This window comes from Ctenopharyngodon idella, chromosome 21 (genome assembly GCF_019924925.1).
Source record: "Ctenopharyngodon idella isolate HZGC_01 chromosome 21, HZGC01, whole genome shotgun sequence".
Lineage (NCBI taxonomy): Eukaryota > Metazoa > Chordata > Actinopteri > Cypriniformes > Xenocyprididae > Ctenopharyngodon > Ctenopharyngodon idella.
Window position 1 is genome coordinate 27,563,978 of NC_067240.1, and position 24,055 is coordinate 27,588,032.

Genomic DNA, 24,055 nt, shown 5'->3' on the forward strand with positions numbered 1-24,055 from the left:
ATTTATGTGATTAGATGTAAAACTTCCTGCTTCAATAGCAATTCATAACTTATTTCTAACTTGATTTCTGACCCGACACAACAGTAACAAAAGAAATCAAACTAGAAATAAGTTATTGATTGTGATGCCAGATCAGAAATCAACGAGGGGTTGTCACTAAGATTAAGAGAAATGCCCACAAAATTCAAGAAAAATTTTTATATATTATACCATATGATATAATTAAGCAATATCACATGAGCAAGAGAGCTGTTTGTTCAATAAACAATTTTATTTTGAAATTAAAAACTTCCTATTTCCTGTCATGTGATCACTCAGTGCAAAGATGAATTTTGTTGTTAGTGATTACATTTGATTGGTAACAGCTCTATATAGTGTCTTTATTCTAAATGGTGGTTCTTAGATATTCTAAAACATGTTTTTCTAAAGAAGAGCGATATAAAATAATGAGCAGCAGCATAGAGATCAATGATGACAAGCTTAATAAGAGTCCTGAAGAAGGACGGGTGGATGGGGGAGTGATCGAAAATGTCTGGAATGCAATTTTACCCGAGCTAAAACATTTCGGCAGTAATCATGTGAGAACTCTTAGATGGATTATGTACTTTCGAGATATTCAATGAATGCCAACTTTATAAAAGATCCTATCTTAAATTTATATTTGTAGGTCTTTGGTCAGTAGACATAACAGAGCATGTTTGAACCATGGTGATTCTTCTATCATCGGACAACAAACATTCACAGTAAACAACAGTAGTAAACTTTAGAAATGCTATCAGATTTAGCCATTAAACTCTACAAAAAACACTTGTTTTGACTGACAATGAGAACATTATGCTCTAATTACATTTTGCTGTATAGAAACATGAGTGTTCATGAGCAGGAAATGCTACATAATGATCTGGGCACCAGTACAGAGAAACACTCAAGTGGAAGGAAGGGCAATGCAGGCTAGTGACGAAATTCACAAGAACTACAGGAAACAACAGAGGTTCTGTATATGCAAGGCTGACGTTTTTGATCCCCATTCAGTTTGAATTCATGCAGAGTCAGTAACAAATGCTAGGCTGCATCAGTGTCATACTGTTTACCTCTCTCTGATGTTTAATGTCACTGTAAGTTAATAGATGTTTACTACTTTGTTATGCTAACTGCAGGAAGTAAGAAACGCTGCCAAGCTTCTCTTAGCAGAGTACACTCTAAAAAAAAAAAATGCTGGGTTAAAAACAACCCAGGTTAGGTTGAAAACGGACAAACCCAGTGACTGGATTGTTTTAACCCAGCTGTTGGGCTAAATGTTTGACCCAACATGCTGGGCAGTTTTATTTACCCCTACTATTGTATAAAAATTGCTTTATGGCTGGCTTAAAATGAACCCAAAGTAGGTTGGAAATTAAAAATCAGACACAACAGAAGCAACAATAATAATCAAAAGGTGAACATTTATTAATAAGCAATTTAATAAATGTTTGTTTAATTATTATTCATTAAAGCTTATTAATAAATGTTCTTTTTTTTTTTTTTAAACATTAATAAATGTTAATTTACAACATACTTTGGGTTCATTTTTAGCAAGCAATACAGTAAATTTGAAACAATAGTTGGGTTAAATAAAACTAAACCCATTCGCTGGGTTAAAACAACCCATTTGCTGGGTTAAAACAGCCCATTCGCTGGGTTAAAACAACGCATTAAAAACAACCCATTCGCTGGGCTAAAACAACCCATTCGCTGGGTTAAAACAACCCAATCGCTGGGTTAAAACAACGCATTAAAAACAACCCAATCACTGGGTTAAAACAACCCAATCGCTGGGTTAAAACAGCCCATTTGCTGGGTTAAAACAACGTATTAAAAACAACCCAATCACTGGGTTAAAACAACCCAATCGCTGTGTTAAAACAGCCCATTCGCTGGGTTAAAACAACCCAATTGCTGGGTGTCCATTTTCAATCCAACTTTTAACCCAGTATTTTTAAGAGTGTAGTAGTTTAGAAACTTTATTTCTTTATTTGTAGTTTAGTTTAGTAGTCTTAAACTCTTTAAACTTCTCTGCAGGCATATCCTGGGGAGTTCAGTCTGATTGGCTGTTGGGTCAGTGCAGCAAATCTCTCCTCAGACAAACGCCGACAGGATGGGCCTCCTAGTTTGTGACGTCCACCCTGCAAGTGCACAATGGGTGCAGCATAGTGAATATTTCACCGCTGATAATGGTGTCTGAGGAGTGAAAAAAAAGGCCTTGCATTCCTGGCCAGCTTCAGAATAAAGAGGGCCCCGGTGCCATTTATTCCCAGAGTCCTCTGCACGGAGAGAGCTGCCAAACAGGAGAGGCAGATTTTTGGAGAGCACAGACCCTCTCAGAGATGGGCCGGCCCTCCCTTTAGTACTGTAATGGCTTCATCATCCAACACATTATCCCATTCAAAATCATTCGAGCTGGCAGAACAAGTAGAACTTATGTACAGCCGTTGTTGTAGGAAATGTTATTGTGTATCATTTGAGATTTTACTATATCATTTATTTCGCAGTATGCAAATATATAAATATATAAAAACATGCATGAATGGGAAAATAAAAAGTAGGACATGCTTGATGTTGAGAGTAGGGCTGCACAATTAGTCAAAATTAACCTGAAATTCCACTTAAACCAATTTGGCTTACTGTGATTATGAAATCACAAAGGCTGTGATTTATTTTATGCGCAGCTTGACTCTATGATCAGTAGTAAATGCTGCTCCATCTGAAATCACTGAGTTTGAGTCGTATATAACGTGTATTTGAAAAAGTAACACGCGTCAAACATCTTTCCAAACATGAGAAGCATTTATTTTACTCCAAACTCACTTCATAACATGTGATGTGTGGCTTGTTACACAGAATAAGGCACACAACATATTATTTCATAGTATTCTATGCAGTAATAAAGGCTATGTCGATTAACATTGCATTATAAATATACTTTATTATCATGAGAATACCAGAGAAGGCTTCAAGAACTCAGATAAACCATATATTGTCATATTCGTGTGTTTATTAGTCATGTTTAATCAATCAAAGCGTTTCAATCTTCTGTTTATTCAGCTACAGCGATAGTATGATACCCACAGGGATTTTCTTGGAACGACGTGTGTTATATTGTACTTCTGCAGGGCAGAGAGCGCCCTCTGGCTGTCAGATGGAGCAGCATTTACTACTGATCACAGAGCTGTGCTTCACTGACAAGCTGCACATAAAAAAAAAAAAAATTTTTTGCAATACCGCTCGGTTTAATTTCGATTAATCGTGCAGCCGTAGTTGAGAGTTATTAGAGTTATTAAGCACAATAAGCTGTGAAAAAAAACTCAGCTGGTGCTCTCGCTGACTGACACACATGAAGTGCGCGCACAGAAAGTCTCCTCTCTGAGACAGCATTCGATCGTGAATTCAGTTCTCTTTCTCAGTTCTCAAACCACTTCAGGAAGTGGTCTGGGACTCATTCCAGTCAAAACTGAGCAAGTCTAAATGCATCTGGTTGTTGAAACCACATATGTAAATTTTACTCCTCCCAAAAATACTAAAAAATAAAGTTTTAGAGCATGTTATAGGCTAAATAACATGTTATTGCCAGATATGACAGTGCTACTGCAACACGCATCACCGCAGATGAGCAGCTGAGGATCTCTTCAGCAAGCCGATGCACAAACTGCCGCAAAAGAAACTGAAAGTAGGCCTAAGTCACAGGCGCTCAAAACACAATCATCTTCATTAAAAGTAATGAGACTACATGATCTTACCAGTGCTGTTGCCCTGCTCTGAATGATCAATAAAATGCAGCTCATATTTGTTGCTTTCAGTGACGTGAACTCCATTAAATCTGCATTTGGTGCGGGAACTGAAGATTGGATTTATATCTGTTTTGTGGAGACACATTTGTGGCCAAGTGTAAATACAATCATTTTGATAAATCAGATAGCTATCCGATAAGTAAAAACGCATGAATGACCAGGTGTAAACAGGCCCATAGTCGGTTATGACTTATACTGGATCCGAATGTAAACCGGTGTGTCAGTATATTGGATCAGTGCATTCGGTCTTAAAGGGACAGCAACATAATAAACTGCTGTCTGTCTCAATAATGTTAATCACAAAACAAAAGACAAAGAGAAAATCACTCACTGCTCTTGACTGAATCATCTTTATTAAGAATCAGTTCATAATTGATTCATTCAGTGAAGAGTATGCAGTGTTTTAATACACATGATTATTTAATTTCTTATTTTTAATAATCTTCATCGTGAAATAAAATGTCTCATACCGTGAAATAAGATTTTGGTCATATTGCCCACCCAGGAAAGAAAAATCACAAATGAGATTTTGTTCATATCAGCATGGTTTCTCCTACTTCTCAGATTTTCAGTCATCTTCCATGTTTCCTCTCGACAGTCTCAAACTGTGCTCAGATCTGCAATTTGAAGTCAGACACTCCAATCTGAAACTATATACAATTCTTCCTTGGCCATATTCTCTTAAGTTAAGGTAATCTGTCCAACGAGTACTTCATGCTGGTTCTACTAGCTGACAGGATCAAACAGTTAAACAACCGAACACCTTTGCAGCTCTCAGCAGGCGTTCACATTCATGCCCACTATTACCTAATGTGTTTTCTTCATTGTGAGGAATCCCGAGCTGTAATTGCTTCTGCCACTCCCACCTGACAGTTGAACTTATGAATTCACAAAAGCCTTTGACTAACAAAGGTGAGCTATTCTTAACCTTACTCACACTCTAAGTATCATCCATCTGTCATCTGTCCTCATAAACAGACAAAACAAGATAGTACTAACAATTACTGACATGAGAAATAAATGATGAAAAATTCTTGGAAAAAAAACCCTCATCAAGTATTTTGGCATAAACGTACATAAAAAGGAAATTATATTGCAAGGAGGACACCTGCAGCTCCTCATGAATGTGCGTCAGGGTCAATGAGTCTCTTAAAGGGATGGTTCGCCCAAAAATGAAAATTATCCCATGATTTACTCACCCTCAAGCCATTCTAGGTGACTATCTTCTTTCAGACAAACACAATCAGAGTTATATTAAAACATATCCAAGCTTTATAATGGTAGTGAATGGGGGGCCTGATTTTGAAGCCCAAAAAAGTGCATCCATCCATCATAAAAGACTCCAGGGGGTTAATAAAGGCCTTCTGAAGTGAAGTGATGGGTTTTTGTAAGAAAAATATCCATGTTATAAAACTTTATAAACTATAATAACTGGCTTCTGGCCATACGCGAGTCTAGTTCTGGCAGAAGAATGACCTCTGACCCGACACATGACGTATTGACGAACGCAGAAGCACAGAGGATAGAGCAAAACAAAACACCGGTCACAAATTAGAAGTCTAAAATGAGAATTTTTTAAGAGAAATGTCAGAGGTTTTCGATATAAGAGAAGAAGAGCTTGAGTTTGTTGCCCAGATCTATTTGTTTGAACTGCGAGAGGCGTCTAAGCTTACGATACTCCTACATCCTGCGTCATACATAACGTCACGGGATACTCTTGTGGCCAGGATATTTTTAAATATTACTTTGACTGTATTTGTCTGAAAGAAGATAAAGTCATACACACATAGGATGGCCTTAGGGTGAGTAAATCCCAAAAGCTTTCAATGAATTTAATTTTTCGTTTCAATTTTTGTCTCAAATGTGATAATTTCCTTGTCATTTACAAATAACCTGTGTCCTTGTCAAATCATGCAAAATGCGTCATTTGAATACTACAAATTTAGCCTTAGCACTAAAAAATAATTTGCATTCTTGTAAGGTAAGTGTTATTTTGACCACAGAATGGAACATAACCTGAGATATGGTGGAAATGAGATGTGGTTGCCTAAATGTGATAAGGGGATTTTTGAGCATGGATGGGTGGAATTCCATGAGGATTAAGAGGTACTTTACAGCATGACTTTCATTTCCATAGTGCCACAAGACCAAGACCAGCGGGGAATTATCATGCGCTCTCCTCCAGGATGATGTCATTGCATCTTAATCACCTTAATAGGTCATTCAAAATGTGAGGCTGAAGTCTCAAACACAATAAATAAATACCAAATATTACATGTGTTATACATTGATCAGAACACCCGATCGGGCCACATATCTTTGGGTTTTGTCATTAATATTTAGCTGTCTGATATGTGAAGTCAACAAGGAATCAACATTGACTGACTTATTTTGAATGTGAACTCCTAAGGAGAATGCTTTCCAGTTTAAATACTTTAAGACTACTTTTCTCTTTCTTGAACTCGAGGGTGTTTTCTAAAGCTCTCTGAAATAACCTTCCTTTACAACGGGATTATAAAATCCTGCCCTACATTTCTTACTTCAAATATTCTGTTTCTCTCAGAAATGTGTCATGTTTTGGAAGTAAAATGGATCGTGAATGTTGTGACTTTTAATTTTATAAGTCTTATAACAGATCAATGCCACAATAGCATTTTCGACCCAGTCTCGCTGGGATTGTTGTCTGGGATTACATTCAGTGGTTCTGACCCAGACTTTTAATGCAGTTAACAAGCAAGATCAATGCAAATTATGATAATACTTACAGAAGTAGGTTATTTGTTAAAAAGCAATTTAGCAATGCAAAATAATTGCTAAGTCTATGGCAATGCTCCAAAAAAGTCATTTGAAGAAGTAATACGCTTTAGAAATGTGTCTAAACAAACTTATGCTTGTGCACTTGTAGAAGGACTGAATTTGTAGTCATGAGTGAAAATCCAGGGGCCTCATATATGCGCGCACAGAAAGCCGCTTCTCAGACAGCGTGCGAATACTGAATTGAGTTCTCTTTCACGTCTTCTTACGCTTGAACGGACATATTCACACAAAATTATGGCAAAAAATGCCGGTCTTCGTGAGTGTCCTAGTAAACATAGTCTGTTATATCGGACGGAGAGACATCTACGGATAAATGACCTGCACCATCATGTGTAAGTGTATCATTCAACTTTGCCCCATGGTCTAGAGTTAAAAACGTAAACAAAAAGCGCAATACATAGCAATATTGAATCGCAATACTTGTAGAATCACAATTCTTAAAGTGTTAGTTCACCCAAAAATGAAAATTATGTCATTAATTACTCACCCTCATGTCGTTCCACACCCGTAAGACCTTCATTCATCTTCAGAACACAAATTAAGATATTTTTGATAAAATCCGATGGCTCAGTGAGGCCTGCATTGCCAGCAAGATAATTAACACTTTGAAATGCCCAGAAAGCTACTTAAGACTTATTTAAAACAGTTCATGTGACTACAGTGGTTCAACCTTAATGTCATGAAGCGACGAGAATACTTTTTGTGTGCCAAAAAAAACAAAATAATGACTTTATCCAACAATATCCTGTGATGGGTGATTTCAAAACTGCTTCAAAGCTTTACGAATCTTTTGTTTTGAATCAGTGGTTCGGAGCGCCAAAGTCACGTGGTTTCAGTAAACGAGGCTTCGTTTACACGCTCTGAACCACTGATTCGAAACAAAAGATTTGTAAAGCTTTGAAGCTTCATGAAGCAGTGTTTTGAAAACGCCCATCACTAGATATTGTTGAAAAGTCATTATTTTGTTTTGTTTTTGGCACACAAAAAGTATTCTCATCACTTTATAATATTAAGGTACAACCACTGTACTGAAATGAACTGTTTACCGCTAACCCCATAACCCAACCCTTACCCCAAAAACCTAACTCTAACCTCTATAAACCCTAATCCTAACCATACGTCAAACTCAGGGAATTTTACAGAACAACATGTAGTTGCACAGTAAATCCACAGTGTTCTAGGTAGTTATTGTTAGTATATAATAAACAAACCCATTAATTATAAGGGAGTATCCAGATCATTTGACCATATAGTGTATAAGAACACTTTCTGCCTTTGTAAATCCGATTTGTTCCTTTCTTTTTGTTTAGGTTGAAATGGAATTAAGGATAAAATGTGATTGTATTCAAATCCTGAAAGTCATTTCTCTCAAAGAAACAATGAGGTCAAGTAAACACAGCCGAGTAAAGCTACTACTACTTGTGTGAGGACAAAAGCCTATCAAGCATTCAAATGCAATAGTTTTAAATATATTTACTTCTTTTTTAGTTTGATTAGAACATAAAATGAGCTTTGCATGACAGGTATGACACTAACACCAACATTTCATAAGAACACAATGTTTGAAGTATTACCACCTGTCAAACCTCTCCAGAAAGGTGGAGGTGAAATTTTACAGAACTAAAAACCAATGAAGAGGCAACTGAACTTTAACCAGGGAAATGTTTGTGCCAAATTACGACATTCTTAACATTGCCTCGCTTAGGTAACAGGACAAAGTGAATGAAAAAGTGTAACAAAAGACAGTAAAAGGACGTGTAGGAGCATCAGTGAGGAAATGCCCCACTTTTGAGATTTGACTTTCTTCATTTTGCCCTTCCTGTTCTATTCTGTCCATCCTTAATAGCTGGAAAGCAACAGAACAAAAAAGTAGTGGGAGCCTTTGCTAAAAAACAACAAGAACTTTAGAAATAATTGTCATCTATGTCATGAATACTTATTGGTGGGCTTTCATTACCTAAAAACTCAAAGAAGCCACTGAAAACAAAACCAGGGAAATAGAGTAGGTAAAGGAAGGAAGGTATGGTCCTTTGAGGAAGGACACAAAAGGTGTCAGGATAAGAAAAGAGTGATGAACCATGACATAATCTTTTCTCAGGGGCGTTGCAGTGATCGAACTCGCTGTACAATTCAATGACGTCACAAAGCGTCTATTTCTTTCCTGTTCTAGAATGACTATAATCAGGCCTGTTTTGTTCTTTCGCATCACATCAAAAAAATGAAGCTTGGTTTCCATTTTCCAGTTTCTATATGCGGTCACGGCTGAAAACCGTAGATGGGATGTACCCAAACCATTACTGAAGCTCAAGTGTTCAAGTTACAATGTTACCTTTTAATGGACTACTAAACTATATTACTCAGTGGAGAATTGCTTTTTCTGATCATTAATAACAAAAAATATCATTAAATACTGGTGGGTGTGTATATTATATATATATTATATATTTATTTATTTATTATACACACACACACACACACACTGATCAGGTATAACATTATGACCACCTTCCTAATATTGTGTAGGTCCACGTTTGCTGCCAAAACAGCCCTGACCTGTCGAGGTATGGACTCCACTAGACCCCTGAAGGTGTGCTGTGGTATCTGCATCAAGATGTTGCAGCAGATCCTTTAAGTCCTGTAATTTGTGAGGTGGAGCCTCCATGGATCGTACTTGTTTGTTCAGCACATCCCACAGATGCTTGATTGGATTGAGATCTGGGGAATTTGGAGGCCAAGTCAACACCTCAAACTCCTTGTTGTGCTCCTCAAACCATTCCTGAACCATTTTTGCTTTGTGGCAGGAGCATTATCCTGCTGAAAGAGGCCACAGCCACCAGGGAATACCGTTTCCATGAAAGGGTGTACATGGTCTGCAACAATGCTTAGGTAGGTGGTACGTGTCAAAGTAACATCCACATGGATGGCAGGACCCAAGGTTTCCCAGCAGAACATTGCCCAAAGCATCACACTGCCTCCGCCGGCTTGCCTTTTTCCCATAGTGCATCCTGGTGCCATGTGTTCCCCAGGTAAGCGATGCACACGCACCCGGCCATCCACGTGATGTAAAAGAAAACATGATTCATCAGACCAGGCCACCTTCTTCCATTGCTCCGTGGTCCAGTTCTGATGCCCACTGTTGGCTCTTTCGGCGGTGGACAGGGGTCAGCATGAGGGCCCTGACTGGTCTGCAGCTATGCAGCTCCATACGCAACAAACTGTGATGCTCTGTGTATTCTGACACCTTTCTATCAGAACCAGCATTAACTTCTTGAGCAATTTGAGCTACAGTAGCTCGTCTGTTGGATCGGACCACACAGGCCAGCCTTCGTTCCCCACGTGCATTAATGACCCTCGGCTGCCCATGACCCTGTCGCCGGTTCACCACTGTTCCTTCCTCGGAGCACTTTTGATAGATACTGACCACTGCAGACCGGGAACACCCCACAAGAGCTGCAGTTTTGGAGATGCTCTGACCCAGTCGTCTAGCCATCACAATTTGGCTCTTGTCAAACTCACTCAAATCCTTACACTCGCCCATTTTTCCTGCTTGTAACACATCGACTTTGAGGACAAAATGTTCACTTACTGCCTAATAGTATGTCCCATCCACTTCACCTGTCAGTGCTCATAATGTTATGCCTGATCGGTGTATGTTTCTGCCTGAGTTTGTTGTGTTTGGAAGAGTTTGATCCTCAGTCGTTTAGTGTTTTTATAGCAGGCAGTCTTATTGAGTCCTTATCAGTAGCAAGGTGATTACAACGTGCAAGATAATTTCACACATACGCAGCACATATGGTATTATGTCATGTGATTCACAGCACTTGATTGTAAACATTCTGACATAGATACTCATGACTCATGGCTTTCTCTGATGATTCAGTTTCAGTAGCTGCTGTTACTGATAGGAAATTAACTGCCTAGGACTTGTCTTGTAACAAGGTGGATTGCAGAAATGTTCTGTTTACAGCCAATAAGGACAAAGTTTCACTTTTATTATCCCTTACATAATATGTAAGCCTCATAGAGGAACTCTCTACAAGAAAATACTGCAAGTCATCTAATGGCGATGCCAAATGCTGTATAGGCAATCTCAAATATCTCCAAACCCCTGGGCTGGTAAAGTATTTCAAGACCGCTAAAAGACTGCTCGGTGCACTTTTTTCTACTTTTGCAACTCAGTTGGAAAATAAGCAGAAAAACAGATAAGTAATCCTACCTGGGCAGTGGAAATTGCTTAAATTCTCACATTACATCGGCCAGGTAGAGGTGGTATCAGGTGACTGCTAGCTGTCATTCACACTCAGCACAGTAACAAACAGTTCAGCTGACTACTAAGATAACTCAACACAGAACTGAATATGTTTACAATACTTATCTGAGTGGGTGATATAGCAAAAATATCACATATAGCTTTTTCAGGCAGGATCACAATCCACTATCTCATCATGATTCTTTTTCATGGTAGTTTTTTTGCTAATTGCAGTACAGACAAACTAATAAGTAAGACAAATAAAATAAAAATGCTTTAATTTTGTTCAACTAGGTCTATTTAACACTAGCATGATTCTCACAAAATCTGTTAGGTCATATTTCACCTGAAAATCAAAAGAAAGAAATAAGAATCTATAGTTTGCGTAAGAAAGTGAAGCTTATTTTAGGACTTTATTATTGTCACGCAGGGCGCATTTTTGCTTTACAGTAATGAGAATTACTTTGTAGCAAAATAAAATTTATTTTCTTCTTTTGATTTTGGGGTGAAATATAGTCTGGACATGTCTTTAGGAGTGTGTTTTCTCTTTACCGTTGCCAGGTCTTTATAAGGGTAGTCATGTGAAGACAACCTTAATGACTCAAACATTCCTTTCTGGATTCCTCTTCATTGACCTTGAGATTGCTGACAATCATTTAACTAAGCAAAGGTGAAGTAATGTAACTGTGCCAACATTAAGAGACCATGACAACCTACAGCATACACTAACATTTGCATTTGTTCCTCTCATATTTGACTTGCAAATAAAAACAGTTTGATCGACCGAGAGATCACACACATATCCTGTGATTGGTTTGCAAAAAGCACTGTGAAACCATTTTAGCCTACTGTACATGCTGACACCACTGAGAAATGTTATCTCAGCCAGATCAAACCAGTGAAGAACATCTTCCCACTTGTTGACATTGACAGGAGTCACTAGCACATACCTGCACATCTACGTTGGAAGTTAAATTTGTCCACATTTTTCCCCTTGCGCTGCAAAAAATAAAATAAAAAAAACAAAAAACAGAATCTGTAAAGTCTTCTGAGAATTAGAGATCTTAAGATATAAGAATTATTATATGAAACAGGTCACTTTTCCAGTTTGATGAGATTTTTAAAGTAGTGTTTTATAACCATCAAATCAAACAAATAATGAAAAAAAGTGTTAATGTTAATATTTTCCAGATTATATTTTAATTATTTTTTTAGTACAATGACAACGTAAATCGCATTATATTTCATTCATGTTTTTATAACATCACACTTGCTGTTTTTCGCACATTAGAATGAGTTTTAAAGGGTTAGTTCACCCAAAAATGAAAATTATGTCATTAATTACTCACCCTCATGTTGTTCCACATCCGTAAGACCTTCGTTCATCTTCAGAACACAAATTAAGATATTTTTGATGAAATATAAGAGGTTTCTGTCCCTCCACAGAGATCCAACACAACTACCACTTTCAAGGTCCAGAAAGGCAGTAAAGACATCATTAAAGTACTCCATGTGACTCCAGTGGTTTAAACACAATTTCATAATTTACCACTTTACTTACGAAAATATTGATCTGCGACACTTTATAAAATTGAGTTTAAGCCACTGGAGTACCAATATCCGCTTTTCCACTGTCGGGTCAGTGCGAGGCAGGGCTTTCAGCGGGCCAGGTTAGGCTAATAGCTCCGGACTTGTAGCACGAGCCCAAAATCACTCTGCATTTCCACCGTCGGGCCAGAAGCTCCGCAGCGCTTCACTAAAACCCGCCCGTAACACGCCTCTCTGGAACAACGTCACAAAAACCCGTCATTTCACAAACAAATGGAAGTTTTATCAGAAAAATAAGCAAGATCGTAAAGTGAACATGATAAAAGCAGGCGTTTGTTGGCATTTTGTTGATTTAAAAACCCAAGCATCGATGTTTTACCAAACAAATTGATCACAATGAATTCATTTGTGTCAAGATTAAACATCAGTCACAGAAATAAAGTGGTATTTACTGTTATTTCACAAAAGAAAGAGGACACACGCACTTATTCAGTCGCGTCTGTTTCTGTTTATTTGCAGTTACGGGACAGTATGTTTACATCACATTTAGAAAGAATGATAATTTCTACAAATTTTCCACCAAAAATACGACCTGAGGAGCTTTAGCACTCTCTCCAGTGACAGTCCCAACAGTTATATTTTCAGTCTGAGAAACAGGAATCCCGGAAAAACTGGAGTTGCTTTATTTTATGAAATATGCAGAGCTAAATATGGATATCAGACAGTCCGTTAAGAGATGAGACGTGCTGACAGATAAAATAAATACATGATTGTGAGAGCCTACGTATATGATTTGTCTGATTTCTTCAAGCCATTGTATTTACCATGTTTACTATGGTAATAGAGCGCATAGTCCTGGTGATCAGAATCCACATCGGATCACTTGCTGCTGTCTGAAAGTGATTTTTGAGCTAAAATGTTTTTAAAAGTCTTTAATGCTGATGTTAGCTGGTCACCTACATGTAATCATCCATGGCGCCTCCATCTCCACACACAGATTAACTCCACCTTTGTTCGTAACCACTTCCTCAAGCCCGAGCCCGAGCCAGACCTTGGTCCAAAGCGGGCCGAAAAACCCTGGCCGCTGGCCCCGAGGAAGCCCTGATGATACACGATCAAGCCCCGGAAGTGACAGTGAAACTGCGACTGGCCCTGGCACGCACTAGCACACCCGCTTTAGGCCCGACAGTGGAAACGCGGCTATTGATTACTTTAATGACGTCTTTACTACCTTTCTGGACCTTGGTAATTGCGTTGGATCTCTATGGAGGGACAGAAACCTCTCAGATTTCATCAAAAATATCTTAATTTGTGTTCTGAGGATGAATGAAGGTCTTATGGGTGTTGAAAAGTTGGTTATTCACATTATTACACACGTATATGAGGGACAAAAATCAGCACCTGTTCTGTAGAATGACTCAAAAAGATCTCAGAAACAAAGACACTCTTACTTACAACTACAGCTAATGGAAAGTTCAGCTTTCAGAGCTGCTCATCCTTTACACTGCGTAGGACGCTTGAAGCTCAACACAAAGACCTTTAAGGTAAAAATAAACCAATATATGATAATAGCTGCTATTAAAATCTTAATATGGAAGGAATGTGACAAATGTGTTCAATCCCTGCACTTTTGTTAATTACAGCAGATGACAAAGACCAGCCTTTACAGTGGGGGGGGGAGAGAGAGAGAGAGAGAGAGAGAGATGCGTTGGAACAAAACAGATTAAACTTCTGCCCGTTGCATTGCCTCAGTTTAGCACTTTGAACTTTGTTACCTGGCATTAATTCAGAGGTGAAGGACTATAGAGAGGGAAAAAAGAAAATCATGGAAAGTGGAGAGATGGAAGAGGTATGCAATGTTGCTGTTTTTCAGTCTGCTAAGCCAGACATCTTGGTGTTTGAAATATGCCTGAAATGCAAAGTAATTATAGGATAAAAACCATGTCTACCACAGTCTGAATACCTTTTTTATGAGCTAAAATGACAATGGTTTCAAGGAAGATGCATGAGCGACAGAGAACGCTGGTGATGTGACAAAGTTGAGGAAAGGTGGACTTTATGCAAATGAGCAGCGACAAGATTCGAAGACTACCAATGAGAGTGCAGACAGTGATTCGCTGCGTGATACAGCTGGATACCATGGCAAAGTAGTACCTCCTAGTAGAAACCAAGAGCTCAGCGACAAACAACCTCAAACTGACTGAATCACTGTCAGTGTGAACACAGCTTCAGATTGTGACATTATGAACACAGTCATTACCAAAATTTAAAGACATCATGACATGAGAAATCAAATTTGCCATGATCTTTTGACATATAAGAGGTCTTTATACCAGTAAAACATCCATCCAACATTTGCATATGACCGCCTCCAGAGCAAGACATCGACTAATAGTTATACATCATCACTCCATAGGCTCCGCCCACTGGCGTTTAGTAGCTTAACGGCTGACATTTGCCTACACTGGATGTGAGCGTCGCATCAAAAGCAAATAGAAATCATTATAAATCACTGATGCTGTCTACGCTGATACAGTATACAGCGTTCAGTTTCTGACATGCTCCATGCAAGGATCCGAGCGTCAGAAACAAGTGGATAATTTATTTTAATGGCGTCCCTGATCGCATCGCAGCATTATGTTTGTTCGGAGCATTTTGTTTTGTAAACGAGACACAGTGTAATGAAGCTTTTTTAGCTCCTTCCATTCTTTCTTATGTAGACAACAGGTTAAGTAAAAATATAAGGATAATGTGATATACTGCATATATTTAGCAAATGTCCCTTTCTATAGTTATTTTTCTAGGTGACTAACAAGTTTATGAGCATTGAATGGCTTTTCTGAGGTAAAAGGTCGAAATGCTGATCGAGCGATCTGTCAGGCCACATTAAGTGCCAAAATGACATTTATTGCTTGTATTTCGTGATAAAAATTGACAAAATTGGAGAGCTGGAAGTTTGTTAATCGTTATCTAAAATTAACAAACATTAAAAGTGACATATTAAAGGTAAAAGTTAAGTACAAATTTTTACTGTGACTATGGATGGCTGCGCTACAAATAATGTGAAGTTCAGGCAGTAACAGAAAACATCAAAGATTAAAATATATTGAGAATAAGAATCCTTATCAGTATCAATTAAAAACGAGAATTGTTAAAGGGGTGGTTGATTATGATTTCACTTTTTTAACTTTAGTTAGTGTGTAATGTTGCTGTTTGAGCATAAATAACATCTGCAAAGTTACAACGCTCAAAGATCCAATCAAAGGGAGATATTTTCTTTTCTCTGTTTAAGGACTACAACAAACGGCTGGTAGGGACTACAACGAGCTTCTTCCTGGGTTGGTGACATCACAAACGATAAAATTTACATAAACCCCACCCCCGAGAACACACAACAAAGGGGGTGAGGACATTTTGGGCTGCTTTAGAGAAGAGGAAGAGTTGTTGTAGTAGAGTGTTGTTGACATGCCGTCATTTTACACTGGACTGCTTCACAAACGAGGGTCAATTCAACACTGGATTTGCACAAAAGATTAACATGACGGCACATGCTAGTCGATGAGTTGAATCAACTCCACAGCAGCTACATAAATTTATCCACTAACCATTCAGAAACGTCCAGTTTCATTCTAAAAGTTGTAACTTCTTCCCGAGTCTCTCCATCAGTGTCGACTCCGGTTTGAACAATGTAAGGCTGAACACCGTTACTGACAATCCTCATTTTGGCTGCGTGAGATTCTCCAGCTTTGTTGTTGTTGAGCAACCGAAGCGTGAGATGTTAGAGCTCCGCCCTCTTCTGGAAAGGGGGCCGGGAGCAGCAGCTCATTTGCATTTAAAGGGACACACACAAAAACGGCGTGTTTTTGCTCACACCCAAATAGGGGCAAATTTAACAAGCTATAATAAATGATCTGTGGGGTATTTTGAGCTGAAACTTCACAGACACATTCTGGAGACACCAGAGACTTATATTACATCTTGTGAAAGGGGCATTATAGGACCCCTCTAACAATTAGTTCGAGTCCACTCAGATAACAATTATCTGCTGTAGTTTATCCACGTTGTGTGCATGAAATAGCCTTCTTGCACTTTTACAATACTTGGATGTTCAATCATTGACACGTCTCCATCGTTTTCTCTCTCATGCTGGCACAGCCGTCAGCGTTGTTGCTCAATAGAGATGAGGGCTTTGAAAAAGCCTGATTTTTTTCCTAGTTTTGACATACGTTTCTGACGTGGAAAGCTGATCCTCACTGTTCCCGTTCATATTTTGGCTCTCAAACTCAGTGAGGTTTTTTCCACCGCAACTTTGCTGTGTGTCGTCACATTTTATTACGTCAACACAACAAAAGATGTGATGGGCTACTCATCACAGAACATGCAAGAAAAAAAAACAAAATTTTTTAATCATAACATAACATCTCAGCAAAAAATATTACTCACAAATCAATATTTTTGGTCGCAAATGTGACCGTTTTAGTCGCAGTCTGGAGCCCAGTTGGGGATGTCTTATTTTTATTAACATGATCTTGAACTCCATGCATGCCAAAGCAGAGTCTGGTTTATTGCCATTAAAAACTGGTACAACTTTTGCTGAACAAACAGAGTGGCATTTTCAGTAGATTATCTATAATGCACCCAACTGAGTGTATTATAATGTCAGACGCTTCATTGTCTGACAGTGGGCTTTTGTCTTGCTCGATCACTCGGAGATGCTGAAGCAATCTGTCACATTCTACTGGAATTCCAGGTTGAGCCGCTTGGATCATGCTGATTCCTCTTTATGAGTTACACAAGTTAATAGACAGCTCTCTCATTTAATAAATTACAAGTGGGTCACATGATTGTGAATGCTAGAATAATGAAAGGACGACATGAACTAAATGCTGAGATATTTAGTTGGCAAACTTCACTATTACATTTGCCACCTTTACACCGCTTAGGACGATTAGACTAACACATTATCCAGCTTTCTTCCTGAGCGATGAAGTTCCTCATTATTCATAACAGAATGTTTTTGTTTTCTGTTTAAAATGTTTTACGCTCTTTTGAAGTGTGCCGAAAAACAGTGTACGAGGGAAGTGAAAATAATTTTACATAAACACATCAACATTTTGAGTTCACACATGCAATAATATATCTTTTTAAGATACAGAAATTAAATGTGTAGGCCTATTTAAAATGAGTTAACGCTTTATTTTAAACAAAAGCTCCCATACCAGCCATAATTTTATTCTAGTTCATCCCGTCACATGTTGTTTTGATAAAAGTATCGATCACTTTCATTAAAACAACATGTGACACGATGAAATGACAGCCAGAATGTGAGCGTTGTTTAAAAGGGTTCGTCCCGTAGCATTGTTCTCACCAAAACAGAAATCACACACAAACATTTTAATGCTGCGGGAATGCTCGTCTCTTCAGTATTAGTGTAATACACAGGACACAAATTGTTGGTCTTCAATATGAATATTTCCTTTTAAAGTCTTATTTTTGTGGCGATCAACAACAGCACATATTGAATCTGAGTTAATGTTTAACTCTTTCTTGCATCTGATTTATAATGAGACCACACATGGAAAACAGTATTCATGACAGCACCCATTAGTTGCTCAGGAAAAATGTGGATAGACATTTATTTCCAAGGGAAATTTGCACAGGGCTGCATGGAGGATTTTCAGATCCGATTTGAGATTCACAAGTCAGTATGTGACCATCCGACCGAATGTGAAGAGAAAACTACCAATAATTTTGTCTAACACTTGCAACTTCTGTAGAATGAAAGGTAACGAATAAAGATTGTAGCGATACATATTGATTCAGAATATTTCTGAAGGGTTTCAATATTTATTTTCCACAGTATCGATATACACCAATACTACCAGCTGTGCTTTCTTACTCTCTCTTCTCTCTGACAGTGCATTGACACACATTGTGTTTAATCAAATAAGAATGACCGTAGTGTTTTTTTTACCATAGCGTACTGTACATGTTTAATTTATGTTGAAGTGTTTGGTACATGGCTTTTAATGGTGAGACTTTTGTTTTTGTAATCAGGCTCTCAAAAAGTATATAAAAATGTTGATTTATCGGTCAATATTTCAGCTTTCAAATATAAAGAATTTTCGGTTATCGGTATAAGCCAAAATTTACATATCGGTGCATCCCTACTTCTATTATTGATTGTTATCAGATTCAGGATGTAAAGAGAGTTTCAACCAGTACAACAAAAAGTGTTTATCCTACCTTTAATATTGTGACCATTTTTCCCTGTGGCATTGAAAATAGTATTGAATATATATATATATATATATATATATATATATATATATATATATATATATATATATATATTTTTTTTTTTTTTTTAGAAATGTATAGTTTTAGAAATAAAAGTTAGAAATTTTAGTATTGTGACAACACTATGTGCTATTATTATAGGGCTGCACTATATATATGTATATATATATATATATATCATTATTATTTTTTTTTGCTATATATATTGCAATATGAAAACAGTTTCACCAAATGAATAGCTCTATTTGGAAAGAACAAATAATTCTAGATTGATTGGGTTGATTTTGCAGGAGAGTGAATCTGCAAAGAAAATAATAAATTACAAGCATAGATAAATACCGCAGAACAAAGATACAAATGAAATAAACAGCGCTTTATGTTTTTCAGGTAAGTCTAACAGTATTCAGGTACAGAAATTGAATACTCAAATGTAAAATAACACTGTAAAGTCTTCACTGTATAAATTAAACAATCTTTGTTACGCACGAGTACTGAATTGAGTTCTCTTTCGCATCTTCTTGTGCTCGAATGGCTTAAAACCGCTTGAATGTTTAAACTGACATGACCTAAAACACATGCAAATGATAAACTTTCACTCTATGATGGTTAAACTTTGCAATTAATCCGAGAAAGACCTGCGTTTCAAACCGTGGGGTCTCGTCTGTGGATTATGGATCAACTACAATCCCTATACTTGACATCACACATACTGTGATGCGACTATTGTGGATGCACACATCGCGATATTGATGCTAAATCGATATATCATGCAGCCCTAGCTATTATTACAATAAAAATTAAAAAATTAAAAAATCTTATCATTTTGCATGGGCAAGTTTTTTTTTGTGTGTGTGTGTTTGTTTTTGGAAAGTGATAATTTCCCCCTTCAATGTAGATCTCACATTTAAAAAAAAAAACGTATTTTTTTTTTTTTTTATATTTTATAAAGCTTTTTTGTTGTCGTTGTTATTTTGGCATGATAGTCATAGTCAGAGGTGTAAAGAGTAGCTGAAAACCATACTTGAGTAAAAGTACTGATACCTTACATCGAAAATGACTCCATTACAAGTTACAAGTAACCAATTCCAATACGACTTGAGTAAGTCTTAAAGTATCTGAATTTAACAGTACTTAAGTATTTTACTCGTGCTGAATGTAGGCTCAGAGATGCACTAGTCCTGAGAGACATGACAGTGAAAATAAGAAACAATTGATTTGTAAGATGAGAAATTTTCTAAAATCAAAATAAAACTGAACACCTCAATTTTGCAATAAATCAAGGCTGACACAACAACCTCTTAAACGTCTACAAACTCTCAAGTCTCAGTTGAGCTCAAGTGCACAGAAAGGCCATAAGTAAACCAATATCCTTCAAAACGGTCTTGTCAGTATAGCGGATAAATAAAAAAATGTTGAGTCAAATTAAATAGTCAAAGTCTACTGTATGTGCTGGTTTGAGCCTCATCACCAGCTGCGGTCATTTCCTCATCTAATAAATAAAACATCTGCGATCAGCAACTACCTGCTAATGCACTCGCATTCACGTAAAGCATCCTTGTTGACAAGTTTTGGGTGAGTAAAGGCAAAAGATATAGTACCTTCAATGCCCTTAGATGGCGATGTTGCTTCTTTATATCAGAAACAAACTGCTGCAGAAAAAGTTAGCTGCCATGAAAAATTTAATCTGTAATTGCATGACTCATCACAAATGTAGTGGAGTAAAAAGTACATTTACTTGCTCAAAAATGTAGTCAAGTAAAGAGTAAAAGTTGCCAATATCTTTGATACTCAGTACAACTACAAAGTAGCCAAAAAGATACTTAAGTACAGTAACTAATTACATTTACTCAAGTACTTTACACCTCTAGTCATAGTCATAGTCACTTTCATTAAATGAAAAAAGGCTGATAAATTCTTTACCACTTCTCTTTCTGTGCTCCACACTCAAAAATCTAAATGATGAATGATTTTTCACTTTTAAATGAACTATTAACTCAAGAGGTGACCAGACAAGGCAGCAGCCGAAACAAGTACATCCTAGCACACTAAGAACTGTTTGACAATATTTATTACAGCAAGAGCTCAGGTGACTGTGCACCAGATCGGTTTACCTTCATCACGCCTGGCTTACACCTGCCTCACCGATAATGGCATTTTTAATGCGTGTAACAGAGCCATATGGCAGTTTCCAAATGAGAGTGACGGCATTTAAAGCGTTTGAAACACACGTTAACGACATTTAATTTCAAACAAAAAGTTAGGCTTTTTTAACCCCAGAAGATCATTGTCAAAAACCACAGTTCCAGATGCATTTAACAGATAAACAAGTTTGTTGTCTGGATAAACCAGTTTGCATTGAGGATGTACTGCACATTAAAGTAACATCCAAACAATAAATGAATTGTCTTTATGCAAATCGACATTGCTACTGTAAAACCTAGTCATTCCTCGAGTTATACAAGTGATATTTTACAGCATGCATGCATAATTGAGGTGTTTTTTTAACGACAATGCAAGCATGCAAAGCTTCTTTGTTTTTGTTAAAGAACAGCAAACTTGCTTAAAAATGCTCGGTGAATGCATTCTCTGAAGGTGTGTCTTACTGACAAGAGCATTGTGTGGTTTCCTGTAGGTGCAACTGTGTTTGTGTTTTTATTCTGTGTTATTCCTAGATCCAGAAAAGCCCTACAGAGAACTTGGGGAGGCAGTTTGCAACTCAAGACTGATATAGAGTTTCAGCAACTGGATAAAACGCCAGTGTCTGGTTTCCTGAGAACAATGTCACATTTTCACCACTCTTAATTCATCTTGCACATATTACTAAGCCAAAGGCACACTGAATAATTAATCTAAACTGGACTGTGACCAATCACAGTGATGCAATAACTGTTATGAACAAATGCTGTGCCATAATACTCCATATACCTGCTGATAAAACCTGGTCTTAGCTGGTTTTCAGCTGGTCTCCCAGTCTGGTCAAGCTTTTTAAGGCTGTTTTATTTTCTCAAGATGGTATATGTATAGTGAGGGGAGACTAGATGGTCAGAATCTGTTCTGCGTGATTACCTCTTTCCCTGGTGGGACAAAGTCCCCGAACATAATGCAGTTCAACACAAAAAACCTCTTGTGTAATAGCGTTAAAATTAACCCGTATTAAAAGTACACACTTTTGAGTGAACATCCGGTTACTAAAAGTGAAACCGTTCTAAATATTTACCGTCTATACAGAGACATGATTTTATCCACCTGTTGCCGTGAGCCGTTGACCGAAACTATCATATTTACAAAACGATACCAGCACTTTTAAAGAAACTCCCCCTGGAGCTGCTTACCTGCTTCTGTCAGGATGTGTTCCGACCTCACTGCTCGACTCGACTGTGTTTCATCACACCAGCTGTCGGGTTAATGTCTTAAACTGAGAGTTATAAACATAATTCCGTGTGTCTTCAGGGAAAGTGAGGCTACTGCCACCTCTGTCTCGAGAGCTAATCAGCGAGCAGAGGGCGGGGCCAGAAGGGGGCGGGGCGATCTCAGGAGAAAGTGAACTAAACTGTCCATCAACGACGAAGAGATTTGTTTATGTAAAAGCTAACGCTGCATTAACTGTAAACATGTAATATGAATAGGAAGTCACGAGTTTAATGTTTTTGAAAGAAGTCTCTTCTGCTCACCAAGGCTGCAATTATTTGGTCAAAGATACAGCAAAAATCTGTAATATTGAGAAGTAGAAACTGTTCTCTACTTGAATATATTTTAAAATGTAATTTATTCCTGTGATCAAAGCTGAATTTTCAGCATCATTACTCCAGTCTTCAGTCACATGATCCTTCATAAATCATTCTCAATCATTTCAAACATGAAAACAATGTTAAAGTAATTATAAAACTCATCTTTGATCACCAAAATTACATATTTAAATGTTTTTTCCTGTGAAAAAAAATTCATCACGCCTTAAAATAGCTTGAATGTAACTACACCCTTGCCTCATTTATTATACACGGATCTATGAATATGCAAATTAGCTCCGCCTCCACTCACTCGCACCAGCTCAGAGATCCACTCGGTCAACTTACTGAGGTAAACGCTGCACAACGGTATCGCTCTTTACAACATCAGACACATAATGCTAATTAATATGATCGGTTGATATGTTATCAAACAGCTAATAATGTGTTGCTAATGTTACACAAACCATGTTCCCATCTTAGAGTCAGACAGCTGCCTTCTGAAAATCAGTATCCTTATAAACGCTTTAAACAACTCAGAACGTCAGTGGAGAAAGGCATATAGTTCATCATAACATCGTAATATACATCATACACCCGCTATATTGCTAAATCTACACGATTTTTAATATCAACATAAAAATGGATAACCTGGGAAATGGGGGTGAGATCTGTTTTGATCAGCATATGTGAGATCAGTAATGGTGCTGACTTATGAATTTGCTCATGGTTTGTCTTAAAGCATATTAAAAACACCACATAGACATATAAACAACATTAAAAACTGGATTTTCACCACAGGGGGACTTTAATTATTGCAAAGTTTTGAACCTAATGTATTTTTATCTAACACTACAAATGGAAAGCAATCTAAGCCTTGGTCATTAGATGAAAAAGTGTTATTAGTTCAATGGGCACAATGTGAACTGAAACTTATTGTATTTTTTTTCCTGCAATCTGATTTAAGTGCTTTCAGTAATGCTATGCATGACCCAGCTATGCGAGATCTAAATGCCAACGGGATTGTGATCACAATTAAACTATTAGAGCTCAAGTTCTCACTTTAGGTTTTATAACTTTGTACATTTATTTGTGATATTTTAACAGTACTTCTCATGCTTTCATTAGCCTAGATATAAGGTTAAATTTGCAATTGCTTCCAGTACTAACATTTAGCCTATTTTAAAGGTGCTGTATGTAATTTTTTTTGACTGTACTAAAGCATAAAAATACCATGTTTGCAGATATTTGGAAACATGCTAAGTTCACGTATTTGTTTTTCAGAAAAACGACGGTACAGCCAATTATTCTACTTTGAAATGTGTGTTCCGTGACGGAATATCTGTTTTTATTTTGGTGTGCCAATTTACCCAATAGTATTTCAGCACCCTGGGTTGCCAGTTGGGGAAAACACCGCGTATTGCAGCCATGAAACCAGCGGACGAACTGGGTCAGAGATGCAGATTTTTCCCGACCTAAAAAGCCTCACAATCCATCTCTATGACCAGAGGCATATTCATATTCATATATAAAACGCAGATAAATAAACTGATTAACTTAAGAATCGTCGCGCTCATTCCTGTTTCGTGTTT

At 37.5% G+C, this 24,055-nt stretch overlaps 1 protein-coding gene across 1 annotated transcript in view; it reads right to left on the minus strand.

Annotated features, from left to right (window-relative positions):
- The window catches only part of LOC127503965 (protein Shroom2-like), a 25,957-nt gene extending 3,718 nt beyond the window's left edge, over positions 1-22,239 (minus strand). Inside the window, exon 1 of the mRNA XM_051878243.1 lies at positions 22,071-22,239. The gene's annotated coding sequence lies outside the window, so the exon portion shown is untranslated. The remainder of the gene's footprint in view (positions 1-22,070) is intronic.
- Positions 22,240-24,055: the final 1,816 nt, after the last annotated feature.